General features: G+C 51.9%; 1 protein-coding gene across 1 annotated transcript in view; it reads left to right on the forward strand.

Annotated features, from left to right (window-relative positions):
* Nucleotides 1-16,838, forward strand: part of aplp1 (amyloid beta (A4) precursor-like protein 1) — a 50,013-nt gene that overhangs the window by 14,378 nt on the left and 18,797 nt on the right. The gene's annotated exons all lie outside the window — the stretch shown is intronic.

Here is a 16,838-nt window from a genome sequence, read left to right on the forward strand (position 1 = left end):
CTAAGGAGAAATGTTTTTCCCCATTCGTGTAATTGAGGTCATTGTGAGTGCCAAGCAACATCTGAAGAGCTAATCTGAAAAAACTTCATTTATACCATAACTTAAATAACTTCACAAAACTGTAGTCTATACATTTATTTATACCATATTTAAAACCACTGAATATTCCTAAATAAAACATTTAAAACAATTGAATGGGTTGAAATGTGGTACTGATTTTTTTAAAGATAGCAAACAAATGCTATACTTTTTATCCAGTAAACACCTGTGATTATTGTGAGCTTCACCTCCACGTAGTTGATCTCTGTCCTCCCCTGCTTATGGTTCATCCGTCCAAAATGGCAAGTGGAGAAAAATAACCTCTGAACTGATGAAGAGACTAACCGAGCGTTTGCAGCCTAAGAGGAAAGTTTCATTATACCGTTGCTCGTGAGAACACAAGCGCGTTACAGATTGTTCTGCAGACACAAGGTGTAGTCTTCCTTTACGCAGTTAGCACAGGGGTTACATTTAAGGCAGATTTACGTTCGTTCCCCGTGGGGAGTGAGACGTGGGCCCCTGCTTGATTGGTTTGGAGACCCCACACTCAGCCAGTCACTAGAATGCCAGTCCACGCGGTCTCTGTAATGGAGAAGCGCTCGACGTCGTCCGTCGCGTTTCTCATACGTTCTCACACTGTGTTACAGTAAAGGTTGCGGTGCGGAATGGAAGACAGTAGCGGTTTTTAATTGGTATTGGCATCTAATTTCTAAATATCAACGCCCACATTCACTGGCAGTGTGAGATGAGTTGAGTTCAGTCACACTGCCGCTGGGGGGGTGGGGGGGGGGCTTCACGTTTTGAGGGCAAATGAGATATTCCAGGCGTGTTTCGTAGCATATATAACACACAAAGGAAAACGCAAGTTACACATTGTACCTGTGCCGCATGGAGCGCTTTGTATTACCGATTCTCTGTGCGGCAAAGAAGTTTCCCTCTTTCACGTATACGGTCAGTCCGTGAGCACACTAGCCTTGAGAAATAAAATGACACCGGTGTTGAATTGGCTGAAGACGATTGGTGAATACCGCTCGATGTTCTGTGAGGGCACGTCTCACGGTGGCTCGCGTCTTTTACCCGGAGTGGACGAGTGGCGTCCGCGCCCCGCCCCCGTTAAATACGCTGCTCCTCCCGCCCCTCTTTTCCCTTTAACGGTGCGCTCTGCGACGCACGCCGCAGCCCTTGACCCATTTCTACAAGCATCCGCGAACCGCGCGGAAATTTCCAGGAGGGAGGGAGGGATGGAAAAAAAAGCTCTCCGTTTTCATTGCGCAATGCCCGGCCCGGCCCGGCCTGGCGTGGGTCTGTGCCGCGGCGATAAGCCCGCGATCGCCGATGGACCCGCTGCATTAATACACCGTTCCACGGGGCAGGCTTCCAGCTGAGCTGTTTTTGGCACTGGGGACGAGGTCACTGGCGTGTAAAGGAGCGTCAGCTTTGTGTACTGTTTAAACCCGCCTTCCGATTCGTCCAGTTCGCTGGCCACATTAATGAGCATCGAAGGAATAGACCTGCTCACTCAAGCGTATTAACTGATAATTGGGCGCTGGAGTCCCACAAACTACAAACGGAAGATAAAAAACGGACGGCGCTCACTGGAATGTTATGAACTGTCGTTTTATTGCATCCGTGTATGCGGAGGCACGACTTGCACAGACGTTCCGGCCCGAGCCTTGCTCAGGGCGCTGAATAATAGCCGTTCCCTTTTTGGCATATTCAGCACACTGAGGAAGGCCTGGGCCAGAACGTTTGTGTACGTCATGCCTTCATACACGGATGCAGTGGAACAGTATATCAGTGACTATCAGCGTGCTGTTCTCTGCACATTCCCTGTCCTGCGTCTCCTTCTTACTGAGTACGAAAAGCAGGGGTGGCCAGCTGTTTAAACCTGACGGTACTGTTTTCCCATTTAACTTCATAACAGCAACTGGTGGCTTGAAATTCAGTGTTGAGGACTACTTGGTGCAATAATAATTATAAGGTTCCCTTGAACTGCAATTTTAAGCAGAGGGCGTTTTGTTATTACATAATTTTCCTGCTGAAATAAACAATGCCAGCGATTATTGAACTAAGTCAGACTGGAGCACTGGACCAAACACATGGTTGCTTAATTAACAGGGGCAAGAGAGAGAAAGAGTGAGTGGTACACTTGAAATTCTGCAGGGAGCGGGTTGCTACGGTAACAAGGAAGGTAACCGGGCTCCTGTGGGAGGCGTTTCCACGGCAACCAGCCTCAGTGGCAAGTGATGCTGCCGAGAGAGAAAGAGAAGAAGGGAGCGAAAGATGGGAGGGGTGGAAAATGTATTCATGATAGCATCTGCGTGCGTATGTGTGTACATCTGTGTGTGTGTATGGTTATGGTCTACGCGTCTGTATGTGTGTGTGTCTGTTTATGTGTGCTTCTTTGTGTGTATGTGTGTGTGCATGTGAGTGTGTGTATGAGCCTGTGTGTGTGTGTGTGTGTGTGTGTGCGTGTGTGTTTGTGTGTGAGTGTGTGTGTGTTTGTGTTTGTTTGTGTGTGTGTGTGTGTGTGTGTGTATGTGTTTGTGTGTGAGTGTGTGTTGTGGCTGTGTGTGTGTGTGTGTGTGTGTGTGTGTGTGGTGTTTGTGATTGTGTGTGTGTGTGTGTGTTTGTGTGTGTGTGTGTGTGTGTGGTGTGTGTGTGTGTGTGTGTGTGTGTGTGTGTGTGTAGGAGAGTGTGTGTATGTGTGTGTGTGTGTTTGTGTGTGTGTGTGTGAGTGTGTGAGTGTGTGTGCGTGCGTGAGATGATGAGACAGAGGGATCCGGTGAAAAACATTAGAGGATGACACAGGGAGTGGTGCGGTTAATTAGGCCTTCATCAACAGAGCAATTCCTTGTGGAAATGTCTGCCTGACTAGCAGAGAGTAAGACAGGGAAACCCGGAGCCGTGCACCTGCACCGGCGCGGCGTCAGGGCGTGCCCTGCGTCTGCTGCAGCCCCCGCCTTCATTAAAACACCATTATCGGCCCTCTCCTAATGAGGAAGTATCTGTGTGAACCCCACCCACTGGCCATGGGGCGGGGGGGGGGGCTACCAATTAGACGGGCAGGAAACGCTGCTAAGTGCTCAGCTCTTGTTATTGCACGCCTGGAGTCCAGAGCAGGGAGAGGCCTATTGTGTGGCTGATTGCTCTGTCCAGTCTAGCAGATAGTGTACCTAAATGTCAAAAGCAAAAAAGAAAAGAAAACAGTGTTTGCATGCAGACTGCATTAGGATGAAGAGGCAGCAGTGTATACATGCAGTGTTGCATTAGGATGGGGAGGCTGCAGTGTATACATGCAGTGTTGCATTAGGATGGAGAGGCTGCAGTGTATGTTATGCAGTGTTGCATTAGGATGGAGAAGCTGGAATGTATGAATGCAGTGTTGCATTAGGATGGAGAGGCTGCAGTGTATGTTATGCAGTGTTGCATTAGGATGGAGAGGCTGCAATGTATGAATGCAGTGTGCATTAGGATGGAGAGGCTGCAGTGTATGCATGCAGTGTTGCAGTGTATACATGCAGTGTGCATTAGGGTGGAGAGGCTGTAGTGTATGCATGCAGTGTTGCATTAGGATGGAGAGGCTGCAGTGTATGAATGCAGTGTGCATTAGGATGGAGAGGATGCAGTGTATGCATGCAGTGTTGCAGTGTATGTATGCAGTGTGCATTAGGATGGAGAGGCTGCAGCGTATGCATGCAGTGTTGCATTAGGATGGAGAGGCTGCAGTGTATGCATGCAGTGTTGCATTAGGATGGAGAGGCTGCAGCGTATGCATGCAGTGTTGCATTAGGATGGAGAGGCTGCAGTGTATGAATGCAGTGTGCATTAGGATGGAGAGGCTGCAGTGTATGCATGCAGTGGTGCAGTGTATGAATGCAGTATGCATTAGGATGGAGAGGCTGCAGTGTATGTTATGCAGTGTTGCAGTAGGATGGAGAGGCTGTAGTGTATGCATGCAGTGTGCATTAGGATGGAGAGGCTGCAGTGTATGTTATGCAGTGTTTCAGTAGGATGGAGAGGCTGCAGTGTATGTATGCAGTGTGCATTAGGATGGAGAGGCTGCAGTGTATGTTATGCAGTGTTGCAGTAGGATGGAGAGGCTGCAGTGTATGTATGCAGTGTGCATTAGGATGGAGAGGCTGCAGTGTATGTTATGCAGTGTTGCAGTAGGATGGAGAGGCTGCAGTGTATGTATGCAGTGTGCATTAGGATGGAGAGGCTGCAGTGTATGCATGCAGGATGCATTAGGATGGAGAGGCTGCAGTGTATGTTATGCAGTGTTGCATTAGGATGGAGAGGCTGCAGTGTATGTTATGCAGTGTGCATTAGGATGGAGAGGCTGCAGTGTATGTTATGCAGTGTTGCATTAGGATGGAGAGGCTGCAGTGTATGTTATGCAGTGTTGCAGTAGGATGGAGAGGTTGCAGGGAGCATACCTTCATCTCTGTCCTCTGCCTGCTGTTGTAACACCCCAACCCCCACCCCTCTGTCCCAGACCCACACCCCACACTGCACCGCCTGCCATCTTCTGACTAAGCTCAGCGAAATGCCAGCTGCTAATTCATCTCTCGCTCCCCCCACCCCCCGCCCCCACCCACCACCCTGCTCCCGCCTCCACCTCTGAACCCCACCCCTCACCCCCCCCCCCCCCCTCTGCTGTCACAGCACTGATATTGCACACATATCATACAGGCAGGTGCCCCATTTGGGCTGAAGAGGCACAATCTCAATTAGGTTTATATATATATATGTATACCGACGTGGCGCTATGACTGGGGGAACAGAACCCAGACCGCCGTGGCGCTCTGGCTGGAGGAACAGAACCCATACTGCTATGGTGCTCTGACTGGAGGAACAGAACCCATACCGCCATGGCGCTGTGACTGGCGGCGGTGGAACAGAACCCATACCGCCATGGCGCTCTGGCTGGAGGAACAGAACCCATACCGCCGTGGCACTCTGGCTGGAGGAACAGAACCCATACCGCCGTGGCGCTCTGGCTGGAGGAACAGAACCCATACCGCCGTGGCGCTCTGGCTGGAGGAACAGAACCCATACCGCCGTGGCGGTCTGGCTGGCCGGGAGGAGCGCATAATCGCGGGCGGATATGAGCCTCGGCGTTTTGCGGCGACTTCGTCGGACGGCGGCCAGACGCCCAGGGAGCGGCGCGACGACGGATATTAAAAATTCAACCGCAAACCCCCCCCACACCCCCCGGGACCCGGCAGGCAGAAGCGCAGAGAGAAAGGCCGCGCGCTAAGAAGATTAGCGGAAAAATACCAGTGAGAACGAGAAGGGGGAGGGAGGGGGAGGGGGAAGCGGTACAGCTGAAAACATGACATGATGAGCCGCACAAAATCTTGATCTCCAGAGACTCCCCAGGAGCGACTTCAGTCGGCCCAGAATGCACAAAAAAACGAAGTGAACGAGAGAATAAAGGAGAGGAAAGGAATTGGAACCGCTGCTGGTATCAAAGAACAAAAAAAACCCCAGCGTGCTGTGTGAATGTTTAAAATGTACATTATGTACATTTACAGTTTAAACATCTGAAAACGAGGTGGTACTGCCTGCAGTAATAGAGACCTTTTTTTCAGAATAGATGCAGTGATGTTAAAGTTAATCAGAAATTACTCAGTGATTTTTTTTTTTCCTGAGTCCATTATCCAATGGGGGTAGAACACATTTGAGACTGTCGCATGACACGGAACACGCGTTTCTGAAGGCAACAACAACAACAACAAAAAAGACGGGAAAGACGGAAAAGGCTGGACCTTATCGCCGTGAATCCGATTTCACGCGTCCCCTCTGGTCTCTAATAATACATCCTTCCTTAGCATTGATACCCTCTCCCAGGATTTGGGTCCCCCTCCCCTCTTTCCTGAATCAGACCTGTGACCCCTCAGGGAGTTCTGGGCAATACTCGGTGTGTCCTATCTAGCGCAACGCTCAGCCGTCGGCGGTGTTCCAAGCGGCTCGTTGGACTGCAGGCCAAAGCTGGCTTGGTTTGCCGCCGGTGTGGAGATCCAGGGTGGTTCTGTACGCAGGAGCAGGCCTCTGATTACCGTGGCTAACGGCTAACGGCTAACGGCCTCTCCGCGTGTGCAGTGCAGCTTCATGTCGTGCACAGGGGGGAAGTAGCCAGCGGCCGGAGGCCGGGCTTGGCGGACGCGATGAAGACGACGCAAGGCGACACGATGAAGAAGACAGCTGCTGTCCGTCGTCTGTTGAGGTTCCGCCGCGGGTCATCGGTGATGATGTCAGACCTGCAGGTGCCGACGCGTCGTGGTGCGCGTGGGGGTAGCGGTGATCACACGCAAAGGGCAGCCGCGTAAGAAGAGCGTGCCCTTCGGTTCCAGAGCCGGAGTGAGAAAGCGGTCGGACCGGCTGTTTCCTCGCGTTTGAGCGCGGCGTCGACGTCAAGGAAGCCCTCTCCGCACGCGTCGGAGGCACATGACTCACAAAAACACCTTCTGTCAGGACGTAGGAGTCGAAGAGAGGGGGGGAGACGCTCTCGGCGAAGGGCTGGAGATCCCCCCCCCCCCTCCCCACCCCACCCCACCCACCTCTGCCTCGCATGTTCCCGTTCCCGAGCGCTGCCTGGAGAGACACGACTTGTACACGAGCGCGATGCCTCTCAGTTCGACGTACACGCGGCAAATTCATCACGGTTGAAAGGGAGTCATCGTCTTGTCAAATGAGTCTGACTCAAGCGACGCCTCCACGCTCTGCGCTGCTCAGTCCTCCATCAGGAAACGGCACTGAAACAACAACAACGTGGGCTTAGACTGGCGCAAAGGCCCGGAATGTTCATTAGCTGTGTGGTAGCAATGGACCATTAAAAAAAAAGGCTAAGTTCACATAAGCATTGAGGTCTTTCAAGTGACTGTCGAGAGCTCGGAGGCTCAGAGGTGAATTGGACAGACTGCAGCCTGTGAAAGACGGACGGACGGACGGACTTGCTCGTGTTTACACAGGAGGGGGGCGCTGGACGGACGGACGGACTTGCTCGTGTTTACACCGGAGGGGGGGGCGCTGGACGGACGGACGGACTTGGTGTCACGAGGCCTTGCTCGTGTTTACACAGGAGGGAGGGGGGGGCGCTGGAAGTTTCTCACATGCTCAACTGTAACAGCCAGCAGCGCCGACAGTCACTGCGGGCGGCCAGCGCATGCAGTCCCAGGATGCTTTGCAGCGTGAGTGTGGATGGTTGAGTCAGGCCCGAGCGTCCATCTGCCAGAAGGTGGGAGTTGTGGAGAAGAAGTGGGCGACGTTCGCATCCACAGGCCCCTCTGAGGCTCGCGGCAGGTGGGCGAAACCTGGCCGTCTCATCCGCGGTTCCCTGGCCACAGGGGAACGAGCTCTGTTTCTTTAAAAAAAATAAAAACAAAATGTCCGTTTCACTGGTCACGACTTTTCCCTCAAATGTTTCTGGAAGACGGTGCTGTCTGTCGTGACATAGATCGGCTGCATGAGGGTGAAACGATGCGTTGCGTTAAGGATATGGAACTTGGGTGAAGAGTATTACTTTTTTTAGCATTGTTCTTGTGGTGGTTCAGCAAGTGGCAATGCGCCTAAACGATTTTAGGTGAACATGTTCCTTTCTCTGGTCCTGCACATGAAACAATGGACTTCTCAGAAAATGTGCCACTGCAGTGTCGTGAGTGTGTTTACCCACCAAACATTTTGACGTCGGTTAAACGTCTAATCAACGTCAGTCACTAAGGCCGAAACGAGGTCGATTAGTGGGCGGAAACGAAAGTTTGTTTTGATGTCGGTAGTTTGATGAGTACAGAACACTGATCTATTACAGGCCGATACGTCTGTCTTGTCATGACTCGACGTCCATCAGCCATGTTGGCTCGACGCAGGTCGAAAAATTGTTTTTCTGGGGCTACCTATAGGCTATTTTTTTAACCAACTGAAGCAAACATTAAATCACTGAAGCAAACACCAAGTTGCTTTTCCTCTCCTTGTCCTATTTGTACACACACAAGGTCTTGGCTCGGGGGGGGAGGGAGAAGTGGGGGCATTCAGCATGATCATCTGCCATCTGGTCCCCATTTTCACAGCTGGGGTTTACAGGGGCAATTTAGGTAAAGTGCATCAATTTGCATTAGGGCACGGTATCTTTCCACATGGGACTCGAACCCAGAACACCTCAGACCTGGATCATAAGTCTGTAGTAGGACTAGTTTGAATCCCCCTGCGCCTGAGGGTCATGTATGGGCACAGTGTGATCGAAACATTAGCTGGTGCCGGATTAAACTTCCTGTCCTGCCGGAGTCATTAAAAACCCAACGCAGACACATTATTGGGGTCCGGGATGTGAGCACCAATCATAATGCCCCTTTGGAAATGGATTTGTAATTAGCCCGGAGGAAGAGGGAGGAGGGTGGTCGGGTGGGGGGTGGGGGGTGAGATTAGATGAGCACCATTAGGGTTCGGTGCATCTGTGCACCCCGGGACACCGCCCACCCCTCTTAATCCCCCCCGCCCATGCAGATGAACGCTAACGATGGCTGAGCGGATGAATAAGTGATGAGGGTGATTAGGGTGATGAATGCGCAGGAGCCCTCCCCAAGTCCCCGCCCGCCCCAGCCGCTGAGAAACTGCAGCATTAGCCGGTCTTCTGGGAGGACCAGCCCCAGTGTGTGTGTGGGGGTGGGGGGGGGGGAGGTGGGGGCTGGGCTGTGCGTGGCCAGGGGTTGGGGGGGGGTGCGGGGGTTGGGAGGATTGGGGTGAAGGGAGGCGGAAGTTGCCTGTGACCGCTCGCTTGAAGCCCAGTTTTGCATTATTATTTTTTTCTTCCCAGTGGTTAGGAGGTTAGGTTCGGGCGAAGTGCTGTCTGGACGCTTTGGGGCAGGTTGCGCCTGGCGGGGGGTGTGGGGGGGAAGAGTGGGGGGAGGGTTTTTTCGGTGTGGCGGGGGCGGATCCAGGCTGCCCCCCCGCTGCCCGGCCATCTGCGCTGCGGTAGAACCGCGGGGACAGGCGTGGAGGGGCCGAGCTGGCAGCCTGTTTCCCGCCCGCAGGCCTGGTTATACATACGCAGGTGAAATAGCCCAGATCCCTCCTGCCAGACACACTTAACCCCTTCACTGCCCGCAGGCCCGTCCACAGGGCTGGGGAGGAGCAATGGTTTATTTTTCTTACACCTACTTCTCCCACAGTCCCTCTTTCACTCCCTCTGTCCCTTTCCCTCCCAGGAATTGCTTCTCACTAGTAAATAACATATGCACCTAATAAGAATAAAAAATATAATAATAATAACAATAATAATAATAATAATAATAATAATAATACCCGAACAGGATAGAGTACAGATAGACAGATGCATACAGCACACACCCACACGCACACACACACACACACACACACACACAAAATATAAAAATGATCTGGGCTCACTGTAAATAGCATGGTCTGGAGTTTACTAAACATGTCTACCGAGACATATTACCACCTCCCCTCTCTCTGCTGCAGCCGGACAGCAAGGCTTATTCGGCAGAGAGAGAGAGAGTGAGAACAGAGAGGGAGAATAAACAGCGTTCAATTTCTCCCTGCCCATTTCCTGAGTTTTTCATTCATTCATTCATTCATTTATTTATTTATTTATTTTTCACAGTGTAGACCACCATTTGCCTCCACCCGCAGGTATTGGCAAGGCCGGGGTCATAAAAGTGACGAATGGCGGCGGGGGCTCCGCCCCTTTTGGCACTGCCTCGTGCTTTGCAGGGTCTGGAGGTTGCATCATTACATGGGATGAAGTCATCCTGCAACAAAAGGGAACAGGTGTTGCATATTTCATCTGCCCGCGCCCAGATCATGCCGGAGGAATATGCAAATGAGCGCTGGCCGGCCCTCCTGAGCTCGGGGGGGGGCGGGCCTCACCGCCAGCGACGTTTACGGTAGAGAAACCTCAGGGAAAGGGGGGGATGATCGTTTCGCAATAAGACATTTTCTCCCCCTCCATTTTGTGTCCTCTGTACGGCTGCATCCCCCCCCCCCCGAGCGTTCGCCGAACAGCCCGAGCGGTCGCGTGCGTCCCCCTGTTGTGCGGACGGTGAGCCCGAACCCGAAATAGAAAGGGAGGAGCGCTCGCGACTGTTACCCCCGCCCGGTCCTCGGAGCCGCGGGCGCGGCGAGAGGCAGGCCCGCCTCTTTGTGCTTCTCCGTCTTTTGTTGGGGCCCCCGCCGTGCCCCGCTGTGCCTGCTGTCAGCGGGGCGGAGGGAGGCGGTGGAGGATTAGGAGGGGGGGATTTGGTGGACTGTGCCTCAGTCAGCGTCGAAGGCACAGTCCAATCAGTGTCAGCCGCTGGGCCTCAGCTGCCAGCGATTAATGATGTGATTGGCTTTGAAGCCGGCGCTGCAGCTGTCACGGCTCTTCCTGGATGGTAGCTTCACTGTGCCGAAGCTTTTAGGGACGGGGTTTTCTTTGGGGGGGGGGTGGGGAGGGGGTCGCTGCACACCTTTGTTCCCGCCGCGTTCGGTTCACTCAGCGATGGGCGCTGTGGCGGTCGGCTTGGCGGGCCAATTAAAGCCCCCTTAAGCGAGAACGGAACGACCGTGCTGAAAGGCTCCCGCTGTGACTGTTGACAGATTTTGAAGCAGGTTTTTTTTTTTTTCATTGTTTTTGAACAGTTGTACATCACATGGTCTTTTATAAAACACACAGGCTTTTATGGCAGGCGCTAAATGGAGATTGGGAGCCCTTGACACCCTGGCCACCGGGGGTGCACTTAGTGCTCTTCAGTGAAAATGATCTTCTTCTGTCCTCGAAAATGTAACGCAGGAGGAAATGGAGTGACTTCTAATGGGAACAAGAGCTGATTTTGGTTACGGTGCTGGAACTCAACAGAGCATAAAGCATCAATGAACTAAAAAATTATTCAAAAAGCAAGACGTAACAGTATTTGGGAAGAACAATAAAGCATTAGCATGTTCATTGCTTTGAGAAAGGAGTGAGAATTACCGGATCTTTCTTTATCTGCACAGTTTGTGTTTCGCAATCCATTAATTTCTTTGTTACTGTCTGGCGCATGGTTTGTTCTGTATGTCCAACAAAACCTTGAGTTGTCCTAAAATAGTCAAAGAGGACATCTATGACCCCTGCAACATGAGCTGCTCCTGGTTAAAAGGTAGTCATGGGCCTGTCAGAACAGTGCTCACATATTCATTTTCACACACACCCCTGCAAAAGCGATATTTAATGTTTACATTAACCCTGTCCCTGATCCTCACACTGTGAAGAAACTAATAACAAGAGTATGGGGGTTCTGGAGAGGTGCACAACAAAATGCTAAAATTCAAAATAAACCACTAGCATTTAGGGTACCCTATACAATCTTGCCTCCAGATTCCAGCCCAGTAGGAGGCAGTATTGCACCTGTGGTTTGGTGTCAGGTCTGAAATAAACACCAGTGAGGAAGAGCAACACCATGGGAAAAGAATGGAGAAATCAAGAACGTTCCCTGTAAGCAGGCACAATGTAAACAGCAAACTTGAATTTCTTGTTATTATCATTTTTAACACAAGGCACTATTGAGATTTTGGGTTCCTCCTGCTCTTGGTCCTGCACCACCCACCCCAAATATATGTCCAAAGACAGGCCTGGAGATGTGCCTTCCTGTAGGTTTTCGCTCCAACCCTAACAAAGTGTGCCTCATTCAACAGCTAGAGATCTCGTTGAGCTGCTAATTTGTCAGTTTTTTGCCTAATTAGGGTTGAAATGAAAACCTCCAGGATGGGAGATCTCCAGGAACTGGATTGACCACCTTTGTCCTAAGAAGATTAGGTTGCACACCGTAGCCCAGAAGACCGGCTGGATTACTATCATTACCAGTAGCCATGTTGCAGTGACACAGTTTAACCTCTTTGAGACAGTTGGCCGAAAGGCTGTTCTAGTCAAGGCTACTCCATACGGCAGATTCTTCATCTCAGTCTCTTTCTGCTGTCACACCTGGTAAGCTTCTATGTCAGTCAAGTGTCCTCATTCTGCTCTTCTCCTTGACCTGTCCTCCGGCTGATTTCATGTCTCGTGAGGGTAATTCTCTCTGGGCATTGGCTCTTCGGTGGTGCTTGTCTCTACGCCCTCGTTGCCCAACGTGGAAAGGACGGCCATCTCTACAGTACGTTCCATGTGGTTTTTTTTTTCTCCACATTCTTGCCTGAGGGCTGCGTAGTTTTGAAGGTGTCTGATTTAAGGTTTCGTTGACCTTGAAACGCTGGTGCATGTGCAAGTCAGGCGTTAAGGGCAGGGCCTGGATGTGTACCTAATGTGTCCTTACACACGGGGTCTGTTTTAATCAGCAGAGCTGTCCGGGTGTTCTGGGAAAGCGCTCCTGAGGTTTTTTCGGGAGAAAAGGTATCGCACAGGTATTACACTGGCTCCCCGTTGCCCCGGTGACCCCTGTAGGTCACCGCCCTGAGAAGTCGCGCTTGGGACACGCTCGGGCTGGCCGGCGCGGGACGAGGCGGGCATCGCGGGCGGCCATCCGTCCTCCACACGGACGTTATCGCGGGCAGCCATGGAGACGGCGATGGGCTGCGAGACAAACTGGGTCAGAGACAGCGCGGGGGGGCGGGGAGGCGGGGGGCGGTGAACTGGAGGCTGGCGCTTGTAATTCGCCGTTATCGCGCGGCTGGCTGGGATTGGATCTGATCTCGGCCTGGATCTCGGTCGCGTGCGGCCCCGTCCCGCTCCGCCTCCTCCCGCTCCGCCCTGGAGGTCCGGGCCTCCGGTTCCAAATGGATTCTCCATCGATCCCAGAAGCCTGGTGATACAGTTGCAGGCGCACTGCATTGATTTTTTCCTTCTTCTCTTTTTTATATACTCGGGTGGGGGGCAGTAGGGGGCTGGGGGGGGGGGTCTATAAGCAGTGGAGGGTGGAGAGAGCTTGGCAGGTTATCTTCTCAAATATCCGGAAGTCTTTTTTTGTGGCGTTGACCTTCCCGAGTCAAAGTGAAATATTTATTTAAGGTGCTGTCGTAGCCGCTGGACTGGTTCTAGCGCGCTCACTGGAACGTCCTAAGTGATCTGTGTATTTTCTCTTTTCCCAGCCTGCCTTGCAGCTCAGGGGAGTCTTGCTTTTATTACGGTCGACATCAATAACCTGTCCCCCCCCCCTCGCCCCCCCTTGCCTCCCCTCGCCTCCCCTAGCTCCCTGCTCTAATGGCTGAATCCTGACAGACCCAGCGGTGGGTTGGCGCGGGGGGCAGATTTGGTGCGGGGGGGGTTCACGCAGGTGCGACCGCTCTTTCCTCATGCAGGAGACGCTGCGGAGCGCTCCGCTGTGGTTGTGCGTGGTAAGAAGGTCAGTGCCTCGGGCTCGGCGTGAGCTCCAAGCGCGCGGCGCACCGCTGTTCTGGGGACGCTGACCCGTTTGCCGAGGCTGTCGATAGATTTAGGGAGTAACCCGTTATCGCGGTTCCTTAAAGTTCCCGGGCAAGCGAGCGCTGTGACTCCCAGCGGGTCTGTTATTATTTATTATATATTTGCGAGCGCGCTTTACATATTTGTTTTTCTCATAAATTTTAATTAGGACTTCAAACGCCTCTGCGATGGCCGACCGAGGCAGGATTTCTTTTGATCGCGCGTCACTTTTTTATTCTTTTTTTTTTCCCCTTCTCTCCCTCCGGGTATCGCAGATCTAATTGGCTGCCGTGGCGTGCGCGTCCTCTCCGTGTCAGTCATTGGAGATTAAAGCCTCCGCCTGAACACGGGATCATCTCATTAGCGCTGACATTCTCTGCTCACGCGGCTGGATTTAAGGGCCGGGTTCTGTTTATAAGCAAAGTGGAAAACTAGGAATTAACCCTTCGTAGAGTTGGTTTTAAAATACAGGTTGGAATATTTTGTTTGTTTTGTCTTGTTTATATTTAACATGTTTTCCGTTTTAAGTCACTGTTCTAGTTCGATACCATTTCCTTCGGTTACCAGTTGTGATTGCTGCACCAGAATTATAATGTTCAGAATATTATAATAATAATAAAATAAGTATTTGTGATCTCACACCTTAAAGGGTTAACTTTTTCACTTAATTGTGTAACACAGCAAGCAGGCACTCCATGTAATAGGACTTGGTTTTGGATTGAGTACAAACCCACAAAGTAGTGAGGGGAACACTGTGCTGTAGGATATGCAGTCTTCAATGAAGTCTCACTGTAGTCATTAAAGGGTCATGCACTGGTACATGTCGCAAAGGGTAGGGGGTCCATCAATGTCCCGGGACGAATTCTGGCTTGCTCAGTGTGGTTATGTGGCCTCCCCCCTGTTTAAGTGTCTGAGAAAATAGCTTCCCTTCCCTCTTGGTTGACTTGTGGTGAGTGATCCACTGAAACAAATCTGCTGTGCATCACCCTGGTGGGTGCCAGGCACACACATTTGTGTTGGTTAAGGTGATTCATCCGCTGGCCTGAATTGAATGAGGTGCTCACCCTCTCCAAATATATTATTTAGATCTGGATCAGTGGTAATCAGCCACTGCTGCTCAGTCTAAGCATTTTTATGCATGACGGAGGCGTGGTAGGCAACTTTTGCTGGTAGATGATTATAAAACTCTGTATTCATCCATTTTCTAACCCACGCTTTCTGGTCGGGGGTGGGGTGGCGTGTGGGGGGTTGCTGTAGCCTCTCCCAGCATGGAGTGGGCAAGAGGCAGGAATACACAATGGACAGCAATACATACACAGTTTTATACAGCCTTTAGAGTCTCCAAGTAGCCTACTGCATGTCTCTGGGCTGTGGGAGGAGACCGGAGTGCCCAGAGGAAGCCCACGCGGACGCGGGGAGAACGTGCGGACTCCACACAGAAAGGCCCCAAGCACGGGGGCGTCCCGTGGCGCAGCCTGTAGAGCACTGTCCACACGCTCATTACGAGCCGCGACTTCGGCGGTTCGAGTCCCGACCGCGTGACCCTTTGTCGCACGTCTCTGCCTCTCTCTTCCCCTGTTCTTCCTGTCTCTCTACACTGCCCTGTCCAATAACGATGAAAAAGCTTTAAAAAAAGAAAGGCCCCAAGCCAAGATTCAGACTGGGCAGCTTCTTGCTGTGAGGTGACAGTGTTATCCATTGCACCACCATGCCGCCCACTGTGTATATCAGTTCACTTATTTATAATCCTGTGTCTTCACGGCCATTTTCTGCCAAGTTTAAACCAGTGAAATGAGGCCCTGCGTGCCACACACCTTCAACTTCTGCATCTTTCCGTCGGATTTTTCTGTGACATTTTTTAAAAATCACATTTTAGACCTAATAATAAAATATATAATTTACTCTCCACCCACATTCGCTATGAAAAACAGCGATGTCATGTTCTTACTTTCCCTGCCCTGTCAGGGCCTCCAGAGTCCAAGTCCAAGTCTTTAAGGTGAAAGGTTAAAAAAAAACGTGTGATCGGAATGTTCGTAACTGAACATTCTAATGCTGATGTCATTGAAAGCAACGAAATTCTAGAACGCTGATGGAAAAAAACATTCAGAAAAAACCTGCGTTTCTAAAGGGTTAAAGACAGTGATGTGGGGTCTCCAGTTAATGATCGTGCAGGAGGCGCAGTGATGTCACTAATGACCCCTTATTGAATTCTGGGAGGGCTGCTCCAGAGGCTAGAAGCTCGGGAAAATTGATTGGTAGTCCCCTCCTCATCGCTCACCAGTGACTCCTGCGGTGGGCGGGGCATCTGGAGTCGCCCTGTGTCGGCTGTGTCGGCCTGGTTGCTCGGCAGCCAGATTTTTTGGGCGAGGGGGGCTCGCTGAACCGTCCTCGTTCCCGGGACGGCGTGCGCTGCCCCGCCTCCGTCTGATCTGACCGAGGCTGTCTCTGATTGGACAGGCTCAGTGTTTCAGCAGTGCGTTCAGGTATGGGCTTTAGAATGCGCGTGCGTACGCATTGGGTATCTGACAGGCACTTTTTAAGTCACTGTATTTAGTATGGCTAGACGGAAAAAAAACACCACAAAGCTGGGCATAATTAATGTAACAGTCAAATCAATGCCATTCGAGACATTTGTTTGACAAAATGGTGGAGCGAACAAGCTCTGGTGTGTGCATACTGAGGTCAGGTTGGCATTTCCTGTTTGGTAAACTAGCCTCCTTCTAATGTAGCTAATGTGTCTTATCGCCTAGCCAGTGCAGAACCAGTGCATCCTCCCCCCCCTCCATCTCTCTCTCCCCTGCTTCCTTTCTCCCGCTCCCTCTCTCCCTCTCTCCCTCTCTCCCCCTCTTGTGGAGCGTTAATGTACTGAAGTGCCCCATCGGTCAATGGCCTTGTATTAACAGCTGACTCACACGGCCCCGCCGGTGTGTGTTCCAGCAGGGCCCCCAGAGTCCTCCCAGTGTAGTGAATAGATCCTGCGATCGATACTAGCATACTAGCAGCTAAAACTAGCTGCTGGGGGATGGGGTGGGGCGGGGGGTGGGGAGCCGGGGGAGGGGGAGGAGCTGGAGTGGGAGGAACCGGGGGGTGGGGTAGTGGGGGGAGAAGTTGCCGGGTGCAGACATTTTTCTTCTGCGTTTTCTTCCTAGCCTTTGAGGAGCCCTAAGCAGGGTGCTTGGGTCTGGATACTGGTTTAATTTGACGCTCTGTGCTGGGTTGCCATGGCCAGGTCAGGAAGTGCACACTTAGTCTGTTCATTAGGAGAGCTGCCCCTCCCCTCTCTCCCCCCCTCCCCCCTCACTGCCTGGTCACTCCCTCCTCCCCTCCCTCATTGCTCACTCCCTCCCTCCCTCTGGTTGGATGGTAAACACCAGCGTCTGGCCAGTGTTTTTGGAGTGATCTGTATCGCCGCTCCTCTGGCTGGAGG

This window comes from Anguilla rostrata, chromosome 1 (genome assembly GCF_018555375.3).
Source record: "Anguilla rostrata isolate EN2019 chromosome 1, ASM1855537v3, whole genome shotgun sequence".
NCBI lineage: Eukaryota > Metazoa > Chordata > Actinopteri > Anguilliformes > Anguillidae > Anguilla > Anguilla rostrata.